Genomic DNA, 22,132 nt, shown 5'->3' with positions numbered 1-22,132 from the left:
TGCCTGTAAACTATAATCCAAACACATGGAAGACAGGCTAAGGCAGGAGGATTGCTACAAATCTGTGCTACAGAATGAGACACATTTTCAAAAAACTACTAACAGAAAGGGGGGCAGGGAGGGAGAGAGGAAATGTAGAAGCTGCAGACGGCTTGGTTATCCTCGGATTGGGTGGCACTGCACTGGAGAATTCCCTTGGCCCCTGGAGAACTTTAAAGCAGTCAGTCTTAAGGCTCTTCTTCTGGGTGACTTTCGTGTTTAAAAAATATTGAAAACTGAATGCATACAATCGATTCATTTTAGGGCATTTTCTTATATTTATATTTGCTTTGATTTTTCAACATTTTTCTTAAAAATTAGGTTTCCGGCACAACTTCTGATTTCAATTATATTTACTCTTAAGAACTGGATTAGTCATTTTTCTCTGAGAAGTGGGTCATATGTTTGGAATAAAATTATCAATTCGTAACAAAGGTATTTGGAAAATATCAAAACATTTAAGTAAATATTGCATTTTAATATTACACTTGCCCTTCTTTCTGAAGTTTGCTTAGGAGTTAGCGGCTCCGTGGGGGATGGTCTGGCGGCATCTACAGAAGGTCTTTCTTGTTGCTCTTTGGGAACCGGAAGGTCTAGCACAGTTTATCTGCGTTCTAACATTGGCTCAGTGCAGATGCCTGTCGATGTAGAGATAAAAGCTCACTTGTAGGAAACCGCCTGCAGCAAGTTGAATGGAAGACTCCTGAAACTCCCCCAAAGATTGGAGCCACCATGATTGTCTGGAAGAACCTTTCATCCAGCTGTAAAAGGAGTCACTGTGGTTTCACACAATTGAATTGTCGATAGAGGGCGCCAGAGGACGGGAAAGAAACTACAGCTTTGGCGTGTTTCTTTGGCTTAAATTACAATTTAAAAAGAAAAAAAAAAAAAAGAAAGGGAAAAAAATTGAAAGTCACTTTTTCATCTTGTAAAGAGGATATCAGGACTTCCTTTCCCATGTGAACTTTCTGTCTTTCCAGGCCCGAGTCTCGCAGAGCGAGTCCCCAGCTAAAGCCAGTGTGTGATGCACAGGTGGTCTGTGAAGTCCAGGGAACCTTTTTATTTTTCCCTCTTTACCAGGGACCACGGCCCATGTTTCTTTTCCCAGTCAGAAAGTCAGAACTCTTCCCAGAAGCCTAGCTTCTGCTTGCATTTTCATTAGTAGCAATTTAAGCCTCCTTACTGGGAAATAATTTGACAGAGCAAACACCAGAGCTCTTGCCTCTGGGTCCCGAGCATTGTCAGTTTCTGGGAAAACTAGCTAGAAACATAGAGCAGCAGATGTGTAGCCTGCAGCCTGGCAGGCAACAGAGACGGTAACCCAACATCCACACAGTTATACAGCAAGCAGTGAGCTTGACAAAGCATGGTCGAAGCTGAGATCTGGAAACCACTAGTCATTCACCAGGTGAAGTAAGAGGTTTAAAGGAGATTCCAGGCACTGCACAGGCCGAGGCCTGGGGCCTGGGAAGTGAGGCAGGGATGCAGGCTGAGCAGGAAGCGCTGTGCTATCATCATGGACACAAGGTTATAATGGCGGAGTTTGGTCTTGGTTGCCCGTGTGATGTGAAGCCCTTGGTAAGTGGATAATAGCATTAGATCTACAGTTTAGAATTGTTCTCATTGGTAGTATACCATGGGAGAGACGTCAAACATTTATGACATCAGACTCTAGCTTCTTGGGTGACTGTAGTCCTGGATGTTGGCTTTAACGGCCTCTCCAATCTTCTGTGTCATTGTGTGAGCATCCCAAGGAGAGCTGGCCGTAGCCAGCGTCATTACATGTGTGTATGCTTACAGAGAAAGATTCTGGGATGTAGCCAGGTCACTAACCATCATGTCCAAGGAATGAGACAGTAAGAGGCTACAATCTGAACTTTAGATGTTGCTGTGTTGTTTGAAAATGTTTAAAGCAAAGCTTAATTGGCCTTCTAATTAGCAAAACTCATAAAATCACTATCATTTCCAATTTAGAAAAGAATGTTTCAGCTGGGAAATTTGAAGGCCTTTGTGGAGCCCCAGTAATCTCTTCCTTCCATTAAGTCTCTGTGCTGGAATTCTAAGACCCTTCCTATTCGGGGACCTTCCAGCTCCACAGAACATAGATTTCTCTCTGCAGCTCATTAGAAATGCTCAAAAAATCAACTGGGAGACCAGCTGCAGAAGCCCTCACATATCCTTTGATCTTTTTAGTAGCAAATGTGTCATTTGTAACGAGATGGTCCAGTTCTTCCACAAGACCAAAACAGAGCCACTCTGAGATGCTTCTGAGAGTCCTTAAGCTCTGGAGAACTTCCAGCCTTTCCCCCAACGATGTATCCATTCTGTCATAACCCTCAGCCCATGGGCATCATTTCCACTTGCTTGGTAAATAATTAGCCTGCCACCTGTGGTTACAGAGAGGATTATAAATATTTGAAGTTTTCAAGTGATTGGAACTACCTCTGTGTGATTTCACCTGCCCCTGCGAGGCTTCAGATGAAAACTCGCCTCTAAGTAGGACATGGCCAGGAAGGGACACAGCTCATAGTAGATGTATAAAGTGATCTTCAGGCCACTGTGGTCAAAAGTGGGTCGTGGCAAAGTAGTTTGAATCTGCCCAAATTAAGCTCATACCCATGAGTCTTAGCGTGAAATAAATAAAAGACTCCATTTTACAGGAATATATTTATGTTAAAGGAATATTTTTTAAAAAAATAGACCTTATTTTTAAACCAGTTTTAAGTTTGTAATAAAATAAACCAGAAAGTACAAAGTTCTTTCAGATCCCCAACACACACATGCGAGCATGTGCACACACACATGTACACACATGCACATACATGCACACACACACATGCACACACACACATATGCATATACACAGCCTCCCTGATTTCTGATATCCTCCACAGATTATTTGACAGCATCAGTGCTGGTACTGATACCTTCGTGTCACCCTAAGTCCATAGTGTACAACATGGTTCCGTCTTGTATAGTATTATAGGTTTTGAGATAAACTTGTGGTGGGCGTCAGTCTCTGCATGACCATACTCATCCCCTGACTCTGAAACATCCTCTTCTCTCCTCGTATTCAGCTCCTCCACCCTAACCCCCCACCCACTAAGGTTCTCATTAGCTTTGGAGTTTTGCTTTTTTCCTAGTGTCTTAGAGTTGGAATCCTGGGGGCGTGGGGGGAGTCAAGAGTATCCCTCTCATGAAGAGCTATAGGAAAACAAAACTCCCATTCCCTGCTAGTAGTAGGAAGGTTTTAGTTAGGTTAGAATTGGGAGAAGCAAGATTGAGAGAAGGACAGAGTCAATTAAAACCAATGATGCATGGAAACACCACAAGGAAATCTGATGCTTGATTAAGCTAATTTAAAAAGCAATATAAAACAGAAGAGTTTGAACAGAGGTGCCCTGCTTCAGTAGAGAAGGCTATTTCCAGAGGACATGGGCTATTACATGAGAAGCCCAGTGCCAAAGTGGACTGCCACCCTATGTGTTGTTGGTCAGGGAGATCCTGAGGCCACCTTCCCCATTCCCCAGTGCAGATGAACTGGAACAGCTTTCGATTGCCTTCGAGAACCAGAGTGTATGACTGGGTTGCTGAAGATATCACATGTGTTGATCTGAGTAAACAGGTAAATAAACCAAACTGCAACTAGGCTAAAGGCTTCCTCATTGCTGAATGGCCCTCATGGTGCTAGAAAGGTGCTACAGATTTTAGGGTAATAGTTGTCATCAATTGTCTTACTCAGCTGTTGACCCCAGATGCAACACTACCAATCAGCCAGGCAGCATGCTCACTGGCACAATGGTGCCCAGTCTGTTATAGGGCTAACCGACCAGTCTCCAATTGGAATTGAAGCCTGAACCACAGTAGAGAATTCACCTCTAGTACTGTAGACTCCGTCAAAGTCCACTGCTGTGGGAATCATAGGCCTTAGTGGAGAAACTGCTGCTGCTATTCTGCTAAATGAACATGGTGAACCCATCAAATTGCCTTCTAAATAATTGGGTTTGTGTCCATAGGATAGTGCTGCTGTCTGCCTTGGCCAGAGCAGCTCCTTTCTGCAGTGGTCAGTGGTGACTGGCTGAATGGATGTGGTGGGGCATCCACGTCACCGCCTCAGAGCCTCGGGGGACATTGTAGAAGGCTGGACAGGATGTAAGAGCTAGGGGAAGTGGGATGGTGTGGGATGCCGAATTCTGGACAAAATAAGCCACGGTACCCTGGCCCCCCAAAGCAGCTGGGATTGCCTGCACAAGACTGTGCCTGTCAGCATCCTTCTGTGGAAGGGAGAGGAGTTCATGAGGTCCACCCCCCCCCCATTTCCTGAGTACTTAAGTGCATTTCCTGGTTGCTAGGAGATAAAGAGACATTTTCTTCAGTGGTGTAACCTGGGGTATGTTGGCTATGCTTCAGTCAACAATACCTCAGCGGCGTTTCTGTAGGCAACTGTAATGAAACTCACTGGATCATCAGAGCAAAACAAATGTAAGAGAAGAAGGGACTAGCTGGGGCAGGGAGGGGAAGGTGTCAGGAGAGGAGAAGCAGAGAGGATAACAAGGGGAGGGGTGAGTAGGTCAGAAACGTTATATACACGTACAAAGATGTCCTATTGAAACCCACTTGCATAACTGATCCATACTGACAAATATAAAAGATGAAACCACTTCTCAAAGACCCTCTTCCTGTAGTTGCCTAGAGTGTTTCTGGTGAACCAGAGCTTCCCGCACAGCAGGCAAGTATTCTACCACCAAATTTTAGCCCCACATCTTTCTTCATTTTTGTTTTGAGACAGGGTTTTGTTAAATTACCCCGGCTGGCCTTGAACTCACAGTTCTATTGCTTCATCTTCTGAGTAGTTGGGACTCGTTGGCCATGACCTTTATAGTTTTGTTGTGATTGTCATGAAGACCTAGTCCTACATAAGACATGCCCTACATCCAGTCAGCTGAGTGCAGCCATGGGGTCACTGCCTTATGGGATACAGCTGGTGCTGGTGCATGCTGTCCTTCTAGAGCTATGTAGACTTTGTTCTGAAGAAAATAGACTTCCAGCAAAGGAGAGCCAGGCACTAGTGGCACATGCCTTCAATCCCAGCACTCAGGAGTCAAAGGCAGGCAGATCTCTGAGTTGAGATCAGCCTCGTCTACAAAGTGAGTTCCAGGGGACACAGACACACACACACACACACACACACACACATACGACATTGTCAAGCAGTATAAACACTGCCTATGTTTTTATTGCCCAGAGATAACCACCACTAAAAGTTTAATGAACATCTCTATTAATTACATGTCTATTGTTAAGATAAAACACAACCAGAAACAACCTCCAGAAGAGTTTATTTGGGCTTATGGTTCCAGAGGGTTAGAGTCCAGAGCAGCAGAGCAGAGGCATAGCAGTAAGAACAGGAAGCTGTGGGCTCCTATTTTGAAAAGCAAGCCCAAAGCAGGGAGAGTGACCTGGGAGTGGCAGGTGGCTTTGAAACCCTCAAAGGCCATCCCCAGAAGCATGCTTCCTCCAGCGAGACCACATCTCTTTAGCAAACAGAGCTACCAACTGGAGACCAGGTGTTCAGACATGAGCCTCGAGGATCATTCTCATCCGAGGTACCACTGCCTTTCAGTACTACAAGTAAGCTTAGACTATTCTCACAATTTCATTTAGACGTCTTTACCATCAGCTTTCCGTGTCTTCTTCATTAGTAGCCCACCTTTTACAATACATGCAAGCTTTTATTAATTAAGCAGCATTAATGGCTAACAGGTTGCTGCCACACGCTCTCTGTGAAGGGCCAGCGATGAGGATTTCTGGCACATCGGTCAGTTCAATTAGTTCCTTAGGCTGGATTGTCACACCGGTTGAGTTTTGAGGTCAAAATGTAAATTATGCCTTTAAGATTCTGATACATTTACCCAAACTTCACCAGAATACACTTTTCTACATTCAAACCAACAGAGAGAATTAAACTTCCACCACTGCCAATTCCTCAGGTAAAACAAGTTTTAGGGTTTTTTTTTTCTTAAAATATAGTTTGCTTTTATTTCAGTGCTGATCACATAGGCATAGGTGACTCATGAAAATCCGGTGAGTTGTGTGTTCATGCTATGCACACTAAGTCTAACGTATTAGCCTTTGAGGGGGACTTTCTCTGCAGCAGGGAGACGACTTACAGTTGTTACAGAGAACCCGCACAATTCTGGAACGGGGTGTGGGGAGAGGAGTGAGCACGGTCAGTAGTGGGGCAGCGCATTTTCAGTCATTCTTAGTTCTTTGGTTTAGCGCCTTCCCTCCCCGCCCCAGGATGCAAGATGGCAGCGGGATTCTAGCCTTCTCCTGCAAATACCAAAAAATTAGATGGGAAGAGATAAGTTTTCCTTATTACATATATAAAATGTGTATGTATACATATACATGTGTGTGTGTGTGTTTGAGGCAGAAGCGTGTATGACATGGCACATGTGTAGTCGTCAGAGGACAACATGAAGGTCCGTTCTCAGCTTTTACCAGGTGGGTTTCAGGGACTGAACTCATGTCCTCAGACTGAGCAGCACACACCTTTAAGAGCTATCTTGGCCTGGAGGCTTCTGCATCGCACCTGCCTTATCACTTTCCAGTATCCCTTGCGCCTCCCGAAGGCTTGCTTCCTCTTGTGCAAACTGTTAAAATTCCAGTGTACCTGATTATTAAGCAGCTGTCAGAATGGGTGGCTGAATATGCAAATTATGATCTCCCTGGTATTCTGTATTCTCAGAGCTGAGGTTTCCCCTGTAGTTCTGAGCTAGGTGGAGTAGCTTGGTTGTTAGAGGGACAGCAGGAGATGTGAGGGAAAGCAGCAGGTAGGACAGGATGGGGGCACATCTGTTTGCATGGGCATAAAAAGAGACACCACAGACTGAGAGATATCGCACGGTGTCCATGAGAAATGGTTAGTCAATATGTATTGATCAACTGGTCCTGGTGGTACATGTCTGTAACCTCAGGATTTCAGAGGCTGATGCAGGAGGATTATGAATTTCAAGCCAGTTCTAAGCTTCACCGGAAGACTTTGTCTCAAAAACAAATTTTTGAGTTCTATTCTGTGCCAGAATTTGTACCAGGTACTTACAAGTCCCATGCCAAGGAAAAAAGACATTATGATCAGCGCACAGACTCATTGTGATGAGGATTCTATGACACTGAGAGATATAAGACAATGCCCACAGGGCTAGTAGTCACAAAGAGCTTACTACATCAGGGCATCTCTTCAAGCACTTTGATACACTAACTTATCTGGTGTTCATAATAATTTTAAGAACTAGACCCTGCTATCATTCTTGTTTTAAAGTAAGTAGACTGGAGGGCAAAGAGATGAAATAACTTGCCCTGGATCAAGGGGCCAATAAGAAGGGGAAACTGGCAGAGAGTCCATACTCCTATTCTGCGGCCCATAAACCCCACCTCCTCAGCGGAAACGTCAGTCATCTGAACACTGGGCTTGATGGCAAGCAGTTCTGATAGAGACAGAAGTGGCCAAGGGATGTTAAAACATTTCCCAAAGTTCAATATTGTTGAACCAGTAGAGTTAATTCCAACCTGAGATTTTTCAAATGAAAGGTATGTGCTTCTCAAAAAAAAAAAAAAAAAAGAATTTTTCTTTTTTGTGGATGAACTTTAAGAAAACCAAAGTTGAAGTATGTTATGCACTGTGTTGGGACCAAGGCAGCCTTCACACTGGCTGGTTAACACTCACTGTCCTGACAGGGTCTGGAACCATCCAGGAGACAAGCCTCCAGAAACATCTATGAGGCAGTGGTTAGAGAGGAGCCTCTAGACACGCCTGGCATTGGCTGGGTTACTTGAGGTAGGAAGACTCTCACTAACAGAGGGCATCACCATTTCCTGGGTCCTGTGTTGCAGGATATTTGATCACACTGTGAACCCCGGTATTGTGTTATTTATTGAGAAATAAAAACCAGTTTCTAGTTGTGGTGTGGCTCAACCCTTAGCCTATATCTTTTGTGTTGACCAGCCAGCCAGAGCTCAGAAAGAACTAGAAAGGGTGAGCTCATTCAGCATTATGTCTTCCAGGACTAGGTCTAGGTTGGTAGACGGAAGCAGTAAGCCTCCAAGTCAACAACTACTACAGGAGAAGTCCTGGACCGAGTAAAGTGGAGAAACTGAACTGAGCACAGACAATCACTGTTCTCTTCTTCTTTCCGAATGGGGATTAAATGGAGCAGCTGCTTCGGGCTTTTGCTGCAGTGACTTCCCCAACAACACCAATGGATGGTGCCCTCAAACTGTGAGTCAAAATGAACCCTCCCTTCCCTAAGTTACTGGGCATTTTATCTAGCAACAGTCTCACCAAGACAGTGCTGAGACCTTGATTATGTCGTTCCAATGAATCTAAATACAAAATCCAGAAGCCTTTCTAATTGTCCTTTGGTCATGAAAAAGTAATACATATTCCATTTTATTATACATTCATGGTCCTTCAGTCATGTTTCTGTGGATTATAATAAGCACCTTGTATTTATCAATTCTGGATGAATATGAATTAGTGTAATTTGTATAACCACCATGGAAACCCCTGATGGTTATTCTCATAAACCATCCACCCCACCCCTACTTAACTGTGGTCTCTCTGGACAGTCTGAGAGTGAGAATGACCTAGGGGGCTCTTTCTTCTGTTTCCCAGAATATTCTCGAAGCCCTCGTCCAGATGTTAATGTGGCCTTGCAGTCTTAGCATTTCCAGTTTTCTACTCTTTAATGACCAACTGGGTAGAATGAAGAGAATTGCTCAGGGGCATTGTGGGTTTTTGTCTTATAAACTGAGCTGGATTTGGCTGACACCATCAGTGACCAGAGTCCCTGCCATTTGTCAGTTGTGGGTGGCCTATGCTAGTGGCCTTCTTCTGTTCCCAGTGGACAGGTAGCCCATCTGGAGCTTATTGGCTAACTCAAAAGAGAATTCCAAAATGCAATGTTGGAGTTCGGGTCTCTTGGGGAGAGTGACTTGAGAAAATGTGTAGTGGTGTGACCTAAATGAATAGGCTTTTCTGAAGCATAACCTTGGCCAAAAATAGAGATTAAAAAGAAAGAAAAAATTCCCAGGGTCCAGCATGGTAATGCATGCCTGGAAATCTACAGTGCTGGAAGCTGAGGTACAAAGACCCAGGGTTGGGAGCCACTCAGGATTAAATAGTATGTAATGTGGGAATTTCTAGTTTCCTTGAAGATTCAGTTGTGTCATGTGATATTTTTCTGGAAACTGTCTAATGAGGGTTTTGATGAAGCAGACACATGAGATGTTTTTCGGGAAGCTGCATGGTGAAAGGGCATGTGATGTTTTGCTGGAGGGGATGCTTAAGAGGACATGGGATGTTTGGAAAGGGTATAAGTATAACCCAACAGACAGTGGACGATGCTCTTGCATTGGTTTGCCTTGCAACTCTTTGCTGGTCTTTGTTGGGCTTCACTGATGCTGGTCTTTGCTGATGACACTCCTGCATTGCTGCATTGGTTCACCTTGCTTTCTTCACTGATCTTCACTTGTCATGACTTCATTGACAGAAATGCACCAAAGAACGTCTGGTGATATTCCGGCTGCTTCTTGTTGCTTCTGTGGGATCGTGGTTCCTGCTGATCAGTGGAGCCTCAGGGTTTCCTCTGGATCGAGCCACTGCTACTGATTTGTGTTTGGTGCTGCCAAGTGGACTGCACTGCACTGCTGATTCATGTTTGGTGTTTTGCTAGTGGACTGGACAGCTGACAACAATGACTGGAATCACTCCAAAGAACTATTTCTAAACAGGTCCACATCCCGTTTCCTATTAACCTTTCTTTCCCCCTACCTCCGGTGGGTGGTGAGCTAAAAGGGAGGTTGAATCCCTAAAGAACCATAATTAAAGTAGGTTTTGAAAAATCTAAGCCTACAAGTAAGTTTAAGGTCAACTTGAACTGTATATAAGATCTTGTCAAGATTTTTTTTAAAGGGCTCTAAATACTTCTCTGTCATGCCACTTGGAGTAAAACTCCTCATAAAGATATTTGAATTTAAATTGTTACTATTTCTAAGGGTAAGTTGTTTAAAAGGTAAGCATTATAACAAAATACCAGGGGCTGCATAACATAAACAGTAGGGTAAGGGCTTTCTTCTTCTTCCTTGGGTGCATAGAGACTGGTCAGAGTGGATAAGTAAGACAAGATGGAAAAAAAATAGAAGATGTGTAAGGATATTCCATTATAAGTAGTCAAATACAGTTGTAGTTTTAGACCAGAGCAATAAAAACAATTGTACCTCTTGGTTTTATTTATCAGTTTTATATAAATATGTAAATTTGTAGATATGTCCATCTAGTTTCAATCAGCTCAGCATTAAGCTTATATAGCATCCTCCTATAGTCTAGGAAGTATTGATTTTGAAATATAGACTAAGAGTGTTCATATGGCAGGAAGAGTGCAGAATCAAGGAGTGATTCTCTGCTGCCTCACAGTGGAGCCTGACCAGACCCATGCAACAGAGGGGACAATTGTCCTGCCATTATCCAGGAGTCTCACACGCAACATTTTTCTCTGCAGTTATGATCATAGATTGGATGGAGGCAATACCCCAGCTGTAGACTGAGAACCCTGGATTTAGCTCCTGACTTCCTACTGATCAGTGGTGTGACTCCAGCAGGTGAATCTAACTGGCTGAGCTATCATTTCCTCATCTCATGAATGACAGTTGTCACCACGTGCCTGGCAACATGTGGAGGATCATTTGAGATAAGGTCGATAAGATAGTGGTATTAATGAGCATCAAAGCAAATGCTTTCTTTCCATGCTGACTTCCTCTCTCTTCTCAATGAGCTGTATGCTCTGTGTGTCCTATCAGTTGAGACTGTTATCTCTTTAGTGCCCATTTGATATATTTTAAAATACTGTTCCTTGTGCATACAGAGAAGGGGGTCTTCTTTGTGACAATGGTGACTGGAACAGAGAGAAATGGCTCCTTCTGCTTGTCCTTTGAAGTGGAAACTTCTAGTTCTTTGGAAATTTAGTTATGCTAAATGTTGTTTTGCTGGGGCACACAGGTGACAGGATGTCTTGCTAAAGCAAACACGTGAAAGACTGTCTTCCTAAAGCTGACACAGGTGAAAGGATGTTTTGAAATAGCAAACATGTGGAAGGACCTGTGATGAAGGAGTATAAATATGACCCCACAGACAGTGGGTGGTGAGCACTGAGCCTTGGTTTGGTTTGCTCCGCCTCGTTATTCTTCAGTAATGACATTCATGTATTGGTTTGCCTTATATAGTGTTGTTGAACTCAATGTGTGATGATGGCAGTATTGAGAGAAGCTCACCCAAGAACTGCTTGTGGGGCTCCTGTGGCAGCTTGCTGCCTCCATGGCCTTGTCTCGGGTCAGTTGGCAAGCCTGGTGGTTTCTTCAGGATTGAACTACAGCTGCCTGGTGTCTGCTTGCCGAAAGGACTGACTGTAGCTGCCAGTTTGTGCCTGGTGTCTGCCTGCCTAGAGGACTGGTCTGCAGCTGCTGATTCATATTTGGTGTTTGCTACAGGACTGAACTGCTGCCAAAGAAGATCAAGTTCACCCCCAAAGAACTATTGCTGAACAGGTCCACTTCCCCCATATCCGAATAACTTTTCTCTTCTACTACCTCTGCTGGGTGGTGAGCTAGAGGGGAGGTTGAACCCTTATTAAGAAGTAGGTTGCAAAAAAAATTATGCCCATAGCCCTTCCTTCTTCCTTTCTCATTTCATCTCTCCCTCTTCCCTTCATCATATCATTCTTCTTTCTTTCTTTCTTTCTTTCTTTCTTTCTTTCTTTCTTTCTTTTTTTCTTTCTTTCTTTCTTTCTTTCTTTCTTCTTCTTCTTCTTCCTCTTCCTCCTCCTCCTCTTCCTTCTCCTTCTTCCTCTCTCTCTCTCTCTCTCTCTCTCTCTCTCTCACACACACACACACACACACACACCGTAGGCCTCATGATGAGCTGATTTCTTGTGACCATTCCTATTCCCAAGTCCAAAGACAAGGCTTTAGGTATTTACTTCATGCAAAGAACTGTTTCCTAATTGCTAGAAGAAATTTCTTCATACCCTTCAGAGTATGAAGGAGAAAAGTATATGAAGACCTGTCTTGAAGTTATTCAGAGTAAATTAGAAATGTTCTTTAGCCTGTAGCTGATTCCCCAAATCTGAGAATCACATGAATTATAACTGCTTCCAACTGGACAGCTGCATATGCTGGACTGGAATGACCCACTTCTTCCTTCCATGCTGCTTTCTCCTTGTGCCGTTCAAGACTCCCAATAGTCTGAATTTCAAGAGGCATGAAAAAGACATACTTTTTTTTTTTTTTTTTTTTTTTTTTTTTTTTTTTTTTTTGGTTTTTTGAGACAGGGTTTCTCTGTGTAGCCTGGCTGTCCTGGAATTCACTCCGTAGACCAGGCTGGCCTCGAACTCAGAAATCTGCCTGCCTCTGCCTCCCAAGTGCTGGGGCTAAAAGTGTGAGCCACCACCACCTGGTTTAAAAACATACTTCTTTTAGTTTGTCAGCTATATATCTGGGCATTCAAGAAGCAGTCGCTAAATTCTGAATAAACAAGCAAGTGAATTAATGAATGAATAACTTTAAAACAGCATATATTTTTAACTGTTTTGTTTTGTTTTTCAAAATAGAGTTTCTCTGTGTAGCTTTGGCTATTCTAGAACTTGATCTATAGTCTGGGCTGGTCGCAAACAATGTCTCCTGTGTCCTGGAATTAAAGGCGTGCACCACTATCAATTACTCTATTTTTTTTTTTTTAAAAACTGATACTTAGTCTGTTTTGATCAGCACCTCTCACCCTAAGATGAAATGTTCTTCCAAATGGTTCTACTATGCTTATTCTGCATATTTCTGTATTTTATGCATAGCCTATCAACTAAAATCTTGGCTATGTTACCACCCCACAATACATTTAAAAAAAATACTGTCAGATATGTCTCTCTCCCACCCAAGGCCATATTTATCCCATGGGGTATCTGTACCATTTAAATCAGAGGCTGTAGAACGGCAGGGGCGTGTCTCTTTAAATGCCTGCCATGCCTACCATATGTGAGTCCTGAACCCAAGCTTTTGATGGTGACACAAAGGGCAGTGTTGGAAACATTTTCATGCTATCCCATCACCAATTACATTTAGATGTTCAAAACTCGGTTTAACCTAGACCTCCCAAGAAGGGTCCCAGTGGCCAAGCCAGCGAAGGAATGCCGGGAATTCTGACCTCTCTTCCTTAACTATCTGTCCAGCTAATGTGCTTTCATGTGTTTTTGAATTAAAAAAAGAGATTCATATAATCTACCAGACTTTTCCCTATTCAGGCATTCAACATTATTAATGAAGACAGGATGAAGAAGAGTTTTGTTTTGTTTTGTTTTGTTTTAATGCTTTCAGTTTAAACTAAAACTATAGAGTGTGGGAGTTACACGTTTGGCTTGTGGAATCTAGAAGCTAGTCTATATTCCTTAGAGTATGATTATCCAATCATAAATAAGGCAAGAAGCTTGTAGTTTATAGAAACCAAACACATGGTTTTCCTCTTTCCTCTGGGATGGAATGCTCTCCTGTAGGTGCTGGGATTATGCCTTTCTTCATGAAGCCTGAGGAGGGGCACTTTGATGTGAGCAGGGATCATGGTCAAGGAACGGATGTAGAAACCAGTGTGGGCATAGGAGGAACTTGCAGAGACAGGAAAAGGCATTGTCCTGAGGAAAGGTTATTTCATTCCTTTCTGTCGTCATTAGGGCTGTCTGGTTTATTTCCTCCCCCAGGTTGGTGTGAGTTGGAATGGGAGTCTTTTGTTGACGAGGTCAAGAACAAGGCTACCCATTTTGTGAGGTGGTTAGGGCTGAACTTTCAGATTTCAGATTTTATGAAAAGTGACTCCAAAACTAATTTGGTCTTTGACTGAGCAGTGCCAAAGCAGCTGGCCAGGAAGTCAAAAGTCCAACTGGTGTGGCTAAGCAATGTCGAATGATCTGACTGGATGGTTTTCCTAAGGAAATACCTTAACTGGGCCACATAACAATTCAGGTACTGTGCACATGTAAGGCTGAAATCCTGCCTCTGGTCAGGTGCTTTGCCACTCTAAATTAACTACAAACTTCACTACAAACGTTAAAAAAAAAAGAGTTCCATATTTCAAAGACTGACTGCTGTTTGAAAACTGTGATAAAGGCGGCTTGATGCTGAGAAGATGTAGATTCCTGGGCTTGTGTTCCGTGATCACATGGGCAACTCCCCTGTGCGGGTCCCATTTTCCTCTGGGTTTTTCTCAACACACCTCACCCTCTATCCTGTGTTCCTCTTCTGCAAAAACAGTTGCCAGGCAGCGTCTTCAGCCAAGCCTCCATTGGTTAGGGGCATTATTTGAGAGTGGCCAAAGTCAGGTTCCTATCAGGTGTCAAGATCTCCATTTTCTCCAGATGTAGTACTAGATGCTCCAGCCTGATTTATGTATGTAAGTACATGGTTGCTCTTTTCAGTCATACTGGAAAAGGGCATCAGATCCCTTTACAGATGGTTGTGAGCCACCATGGAAATTGAACTCAGGACCTCTGGAAAAGCAGTCAGTGCTCTTAACTGCTGAGCCATCTCTCCAGCCTGAAAATGCTTTTTATTTCTTAGTTTTCACACAAATCCATGACATATGGCAAAACTTTAATATTGGATTTCTCATTTTAGAGATCAATGAGTTGATGATCAATAGGCTTCAAGCATACAAGGAACAATACAGCCCAGTGGCAGAGTACTTACCCAGCAACTGGAAGGCCATGGGTTCTATCTCTAGCACAGGGATGGGTCTATAATCCAGCATCACCTAGAAAATGAACGTTAGAGCCAAGGTTAGCTTGTTCAATATGGCTGAGTCTGATGAGTATAAAATCTGTAGAGTACTTGCCTCAGCTCTCAGGACCAAAGAAGGTTAACTTTCCTTTCAAGGACCTGTAGGAACCCCTCTTACAAGGGTCCAGAGAAGCTGCAGCCAGCCTTACCTTAGAACCGAATTTGATCTGAATTGCCAGAGGCAGTCTTTCAATTGAGATTGTCTTCAATCTCACCCTTTGTTCTAGGTTACATTGAATACCCTAGAGGAGGCGGGAGTAGTGGTACTCACTTTTGATCCCAGCACTCAGGAAGGCAGGGCCAGGTGGGGCTCTGTGGCTTTGAGGCCAGCTTGGTCTACATAGTAAGTTCCAGGACAGCCAACCAGAACTGCATGAAGAGACCCTGCAAACCTCCCTCCCCTACAAACAAACAAACAAACAAACGTGAGCAAAAACCATTAACAACAACAAAACCCAAAAGGGTTGACAATGAGCCATATTTTCTTCGAATCTGCAATTTTAGTACATTAAAAGCAATAAAGAAGAACCTTACAAAGGCCAAGGGGACAACTCAGAGATCGGCAAGGTCCTGGGTCTGAGCCTCAGCACAGAACAGCCCAACAAAACAGACATATTAAAAGAAGCGAACCAAACCCTACTTTAGGGAAAATTAGCAGAAACACAAGCCAAGCCAAGACTCAGAAGGCAACTAGTTTTAAGATGGCAGGTGCTGGAGGCACCTTCCATGTGCTAGACCTAAAAATGAGTGAAAACTTTCCTGCCTCTCCAGGATCATGTCTCTGAGGGTAGGCAAAGAAATATAAGCCCGCGGTGTGGCTACCCCAACAGAAATAGGAATGGAGGACTAGAACTGTGCAGAAAAGGAAGACAGGAAGAGAGCTTGGTGCTGTCCAGAAGCGTTGGGAAGGTTTTATTCAGGAGATGCCCATTCGGTGGAGACGCTGACAAATCAGACCCGCAGTAGCAGAATGAAGGTCCAGGGCAGCCTGGGTGACACACCTTACCCACAACCAGAAGCCACTCCACTGTGCTTCGTACCAAAGCACTGCAGAACCCATCTGTTTTGTGGTATCAGGGATTGGGCACAGGCTTTGCACCTGCCAGTCAAATGCTCTGCCCCTGAGTCACACGGTGCTCTGTAACTCGGGATGGCCCCCGATGGGATATATTTTAGCTCATACGGGAGGAATAAAGTTGATCCTAGGAATGATCCAAAAAGAACACACCAGGGCTGGAGAGATCGGTCAGTCGCTTAAGAGCACAGGCTGTTCTTCCAGGGGACCTGGGTTTGATTCTTAGCACCCACACAGTAGCTAAAATCACCTTAAACAGTCCCAGAGGACTTTCTTATGGCCTCCCTAGTTACAGTGTGGATGTGATACACAGACTACATGCAGAAAATGCACCCATACCCATTATAAAGAACATTCTAGACAGCTGAACTAAACTAGCCTCAGGACACAAAAACAGAGCACTTGCTTGACAAGTCTGAAGTGTCTAAACTATGCTTCTCCAGGTGGATAGCAACTGCTCGGCACTTCCTCTAACTGCCCCCTGGGGTTTAGTACAGAACAGCACACTGTAAAGCCACCTTGCCTTGCACATGGCCCTCTGCAGATATTCGCTGTTCCTGCTGCTACATCCCTGTCTAAGCTCTGCACGGAGACACTGCTTCCAGGGATGCCCACCACCTGCCTGCTCCCCTCTGCCCCAGCTGAGACCATTGCTGGAGGATCTGGGCCCTTAACCAGAGTGAATACCAGTTTGGAAACCTTGGGTGGTCTGACCTGACATTTTGCTTCAGTGGTGGCAGATATTTTAAGTCCCCAGGAGGCAGTCTCAGTCTCAATTTCACTGGCTCTACTTTTAAAGGGACTTTGGACAGTTTTCCTATGGGTTGGTCTGGAGGCCCTGCTGCATTGTGCCACAGTGGTTTCTTCCTGGTGTCTCAACACCAGGCTTCAACTGTTTGGGTACTCTGTTTAGTGGAGCCTGCTTTCTTCAGAGTTGCTCTCTGGCCAGCTGGAGGCTGGCTCTTTATTTGTTGTTTAAGACTTTAATCTTGACTTTTACTATTTTCCTTTCTCAGGAGGATGAGTCTTAATACTTTGGAAAACCACTGTAGATTTTCATAATAAACCTTATTTTCTTATCCGTACCTCCTTTAGGGGAAGTGGGGGGGGGGGAGGGGAGGAGAAGAGAGGAGAGACAGACAGAGAGAGAGACAGAGACAGAGACAGAGAGAGACAGAGACAGAGACAGAGACACAGAGAGAGGCATCACTGTTGGCTTTTTTCATAGCCTGGATAACATTGTTAGGCTAGCATAGCTTTGTTCCCTAGCATAGCTTTTCTAAAATGCTGACAGTCCCCTGAAGAAGTGCTCATGTAGATGAAGAAGAAACAAGTTACCTGAAAGACAATTTTATGTGACACTGGGCTTTTATTGAGAATAGATTTTTTTCACACACTATATTCTATTCATGGTTTCCCCTCCCACCACCCTACCCCACCTCCCCTCCCAGTTTATCCACCCCTTACTGTTGCTCCTTCATAAACAGACAACTAAGGGACAATAGTAAAATACAGTTCTAATATGACAGATCAGAATGGGACAAAGCAGACAAACAGAAGGAAAGGAGCCTAAGAAAAGGCACAAGAAACAGATACAGACCAGAGACACACTCGTCCACGCCTTCAGGAATCCCACAGAAACACAAAATCCGAAGCCATACCATGGACGAAAAAAATCTATAAATTGATTTTTAAAATAAACTGAAGAGCTTTTGTTTTTGTTGTTTGTTTGTTTTGTTTCTAAGAGCACTGACACAACATTATGAATCACGAAACCTCCAAGGAAGCCCCATCTGTTGGCATCCTCGCTGAGCGTGCCGCCCACCCCTGAGAGTGCTTTGTTTCCCCAGTGGGACTACCTTGGAGAAACCTCATTTTTTTTTTGCAAGTGGTTATCAGTCAGAGAAAGCTTCTAGGTTAGGGGCAGGGGCTTGTGTCCATTTCTCTTTTCAGCTCTAGGTCATTATCTGGTACCGAGCTATACAGGCCCTGTTACTGCCTCAGTCTCTGCGAATTCACAAATGTGTTCAGAAGGCCTGGCTTCCCTGGTGTTCTCCATCTTCTCTGACTCTTACACACTTTCTGCCTCCTCTTCTGAAGGGTTTCCTGCTCCCTGAGGGGAGGGTTTTGATGGAGACAGCCCATTTAGGGTGGAGTGTTCCAAGGTCTTTCACTCTGCATCCTGTCTGGCTTGGGGTCTCTGTGTTGTCCCCATCTGCTGCAGGAGGAAGTGACTCTAATGACCTTTGAGCAAGGCACAGACCTATGGGTAGAGCAGAATGTCATTAAGAGTCATTTTATTGGTGTATTCCTTCAGTAGAACAGTAGTATTTGGTTTTCTCCTAGGTCCCTGGGATATCTAGTCCTGTGCTCTTGACCACCCGAGCAGTGTTTCATATGGACTCTGTCTCATGGGGTGAGCCTTAATAAAATACTCACTGGTTATTCCCACAAGCTTGGCACCACCATTGCATTAGTATCTTGCTGGAAGGACACCCCCCACATACCCACACCCCCCCCCTCCACACACGCACATTAATGCAATAAAGAGGGTGGGGGATGGAGGAGGGAAAGAGAGGATACTGACCAATACGGATGGAAATATTTTAATACTGGATAGTGGTAATAGTTTCAAAACTCATACATTTTCTCAAAATAATCATTGAACTGTACAGTTAACATAAATGACTTTTATGGCCAATAAGCTATACCTCAACAAAACTGCATTATTCCAAGAAAGCCTAATAGGTGACAGACATCCAATGTGGTGGTAACCAGTCCTGACTTCTAACTCCATTAGCTCTAGGTCTATGTGGTATAAACAATTTCACCTATTTAATTGAATACCAGGAAAAAAAAAACCTAAACATTTATTGCACCTCTCTAGGTGCCAGTAATCACAGCAAAATAATCTTAAAACATTGCTTAAAATATAAACAGCACTCATAATTAGATCAGAAAATAGGTCAGAGGAAAAAAAGGAAGCATTTTATTGTAAGGAGAGAAGAAAATGAAGGATCCACAAAGCTGTGTCTTTTTTTTTTCAATATTTGTATACAATAAATGTGTTAGAGGTCATGAAGTCTCCAAGGCCAACACGTGCTCCTCCACAGCATCTGTTTCTTTGTCCACCAGATATTTCTAGCTCTGGTGAGTGATCTGAAGACAGATGGCTCTACAGGAGCTCACTACAGCAGAGCATTATTGGCTGTCCCTGAAGACCAGAACCTGGGATGTTTTGTTTCGTCAAAGGCCCATTCAATGATAGTACCTTCCAAGAATAGGCTGACTTTCTTCTAGCTAGGGTATAGGTATAGGTTTGGGTACAGGTACAGGTACAGGTATACACACACACACACACACACACACACACACACACACACACAGAGAGAGAGAGAGAGAGAGAGAGAGAGAGAGAGACAGACAGACAGACAGACAGAGAGACACAGATACAGAGCCCTTTATTCTTTTTTTATTTTTATTTATTTATTTTAAAATTTTATTTAATTTTCTTTTTTACACTCCAGATTTTGTCCCCCTCCTGGTCCACCCTCTGACTGTTCCCCATATCATACCGCCTCCCCACACCCTTATCTCCACAAGGATGCCCCTACCCCACCAGACCTCTAAACTCCCTGGGGCCTTCAGTCTCTTGAGGGTTAGGTGCATCTTCTCTGGCCAAACCCAGACCCAGCAGTCCTCTGCTGTATATGTTTTGGGGAACTCATATCAGCTGGTGTATGCTGCCTGGTTGGTGGTTGTATTAGTCAGGATTTTCTAGAGTCACAGAACATATGGGTAGTCTCTATATAGTTAGGGAATTTGTTGATGACTTACAGTTTGTAGTCCAACTCCCCAACAATGGTCAGCAGCAGCTGTGGATGGAAGTCCAAGGATCTAGCAGTTGCTCAGTCCCTTGAGGCAAGCAGGCAAGGAAGAATAAGAATCTTCTTCCAATGTCCTTATTAGGTCTCCAGCAGAGGATGTGGCCCAAATTAAAAGTGTGTGCCACCATGCCTTTAATCCCAGATGACCTTGAACTCAGAGATCTCTTTGTCTTAATTTTCTGGAATTCACAGCCACTATGCTTCAAGACCTCCATGCCAAGATCCAGGTCAGAAACTTGTATCTCTGAGCCTCCAGATTAGGATTGTAGGTGAGCCTTCCAATTCTGGATTGTAGTTCATTTCAGATATAGTCAAGTTGACAACCAGGAATAGTCACTACAGTGGTCCAGTGTCTTAAGAGATCTCAGGAGTCCAAGTTAATTGAAACTACTGGTCCTCCTACAGGGTCACCCTCCTCCTCAGCTTCTTCCAGATTTTCTCTAATTCAACCACAGGGGTTAGCAGCTTCTGTCCATTGGTTGGGTGTAAAGATCTGACTTTTAGCTGCTTGTTCAGTCTTTCAGAGGGCAGTGATGATGGGTCCCTTTTTTGTGAGCGCTCCATAGCCTCAGTGTCAGGCCTTGGGACCTTCCCCTGAGCTGGATCTCAATTTGGGCCTGTGGCTGGACCCCCTTTTCCTCAGGCTCCTCTCCATTTCTGTCCCTGCAGTTCTTTCAGACAGGAACAATTATGAGTCAGAATTTTGACTGTGGGATGGCAACCCCATCCCTCACTTGATGCCCTGTCTTTCTGCTGGAGGTGGGTTCTACAAGTTCCCTCTCCCCACTGTTGAGCATTTCATCTAAGGTCCCTCCCATTGAGTCCTGAAAGTCTCTCATGTCCCAGATTTTGGTATATTCTGGAGGGTGCCCTCACTTCCCACCTTCTTAGGTTGCCAGTTTCCGTTCTTTCTGCTGGCCCTCAGGGCTATAGTCCTGTTCCCTCACCCAATACCAGATCATGTTTTCTGAGCCCTTTATTCTTTAGGGAAGCCATCATTAGCTTTTCATGTAGACCTTCCCATGGTTCAACTCAACCCCAACCTGGCTGGCGATTGAATACCAATTAGTGTTTGTAGGAGCTGGTCATGGTTGAATTCAAGGGACCAACAGAGGACTGGCTGTGATCGAGATAATTGCATGAGTCAGCCTTCCTGCACCTCACGGCTGAGGCAAGAAAAATTGAATAGAAAGAGACTCAGTCTTTCTTGTGTGGGGTTGTGGGTAGATGGGGTATCCCTTTCAGGTCTTTTGTCACAGCCTCTCCTTCACCTATTCTGTTAAGCTTATAATGTTTTCTTGTTTTCTGTTTTGTTGTTGCTCTTATTGCTGTTGTTGTTGTTTTGGTTTTGTTGATGTTTGGTTTTTTTTTGTTGTAACATAAATTCATCGATCTTAGTTTGCATATGTGACATAATTCATAAGGAATAGTGCCATATTTAGCACCTTAAAAGAAGAACTGGTATACATATCACACATTTCATTTGACAAAGACATCTTCCTTGCGCAAAGTAGTCAGTTCCCTCTGAACTCTCTTTCTTGTTAGTCCATGCTTTGGTTCATCCTTGGCCTTTAATCCAATTTTAGCAAAGAATACTGCTAAGCCTGCTTACCAAGCACTCTCCACCCTCAATATCAAGTTGAATTTCTCCCTCTCACCTTGATATAGAGTCAAATTCCTTTCCCCAAACCCTTGATACATAATGGAGGCAGGTTAGGATAGGGAATGGTTTAGCAACTGGAGGCTCTACTTGGCTTAGCCTATGGACGCAACTTTCTTCTAATAATGTACTTGGCAGCTTGAGACCCTTACCTGTAAGTGCTATGCACAACACATCTGTCCAAAAAATTTCATCTAGCAACCTGTTAGATATTTACAACCACAACCAGGATAAGCTACATGCATACCCCTTTCTGAACAAAGGAGTAAAGTTCTTCTTTCTATAAACAACTGCCAAACATAAACAGTTTCCATTCCAAGACTCACAAACTGCTTACAAAGGTGGAGGGCTAGTACAGCCTAAACAGGTTTTAGCTGCATGTCAAATAAGGCAAGCTTTGTCCTCTAAGTGAACTTTAAGGAGAACCTCCTATTTACCATCTTATGCCTACATATAATTAGGCATGCATGTGATTAAAGTCAGAAGTATTATGGGAACGAACATACACAATGAATAAAAAGACCTATGTAATCCAAGCTTGCCAATCAAACTAAAGAACCACTTAAACTATGCACCTGGAATATTAGTTACCTTTTT

Source organism: Apodemus sylvaticus, chromosome 4, assembly GCF_947179515.1.
Source record: "Apodemus sylvaticus chromosome 4, mApoSyl1.1, whole genome shotgun sequence".
Classification (NCBI taxonomy): Eukaryota; Metazoa; Chordata; class Mammalia; order Rodentia; family Muridae; genus Apodemus; species Apodemus sylvaticus.
Note: the sequence above shows the minus strand (reverse complement) of the source record.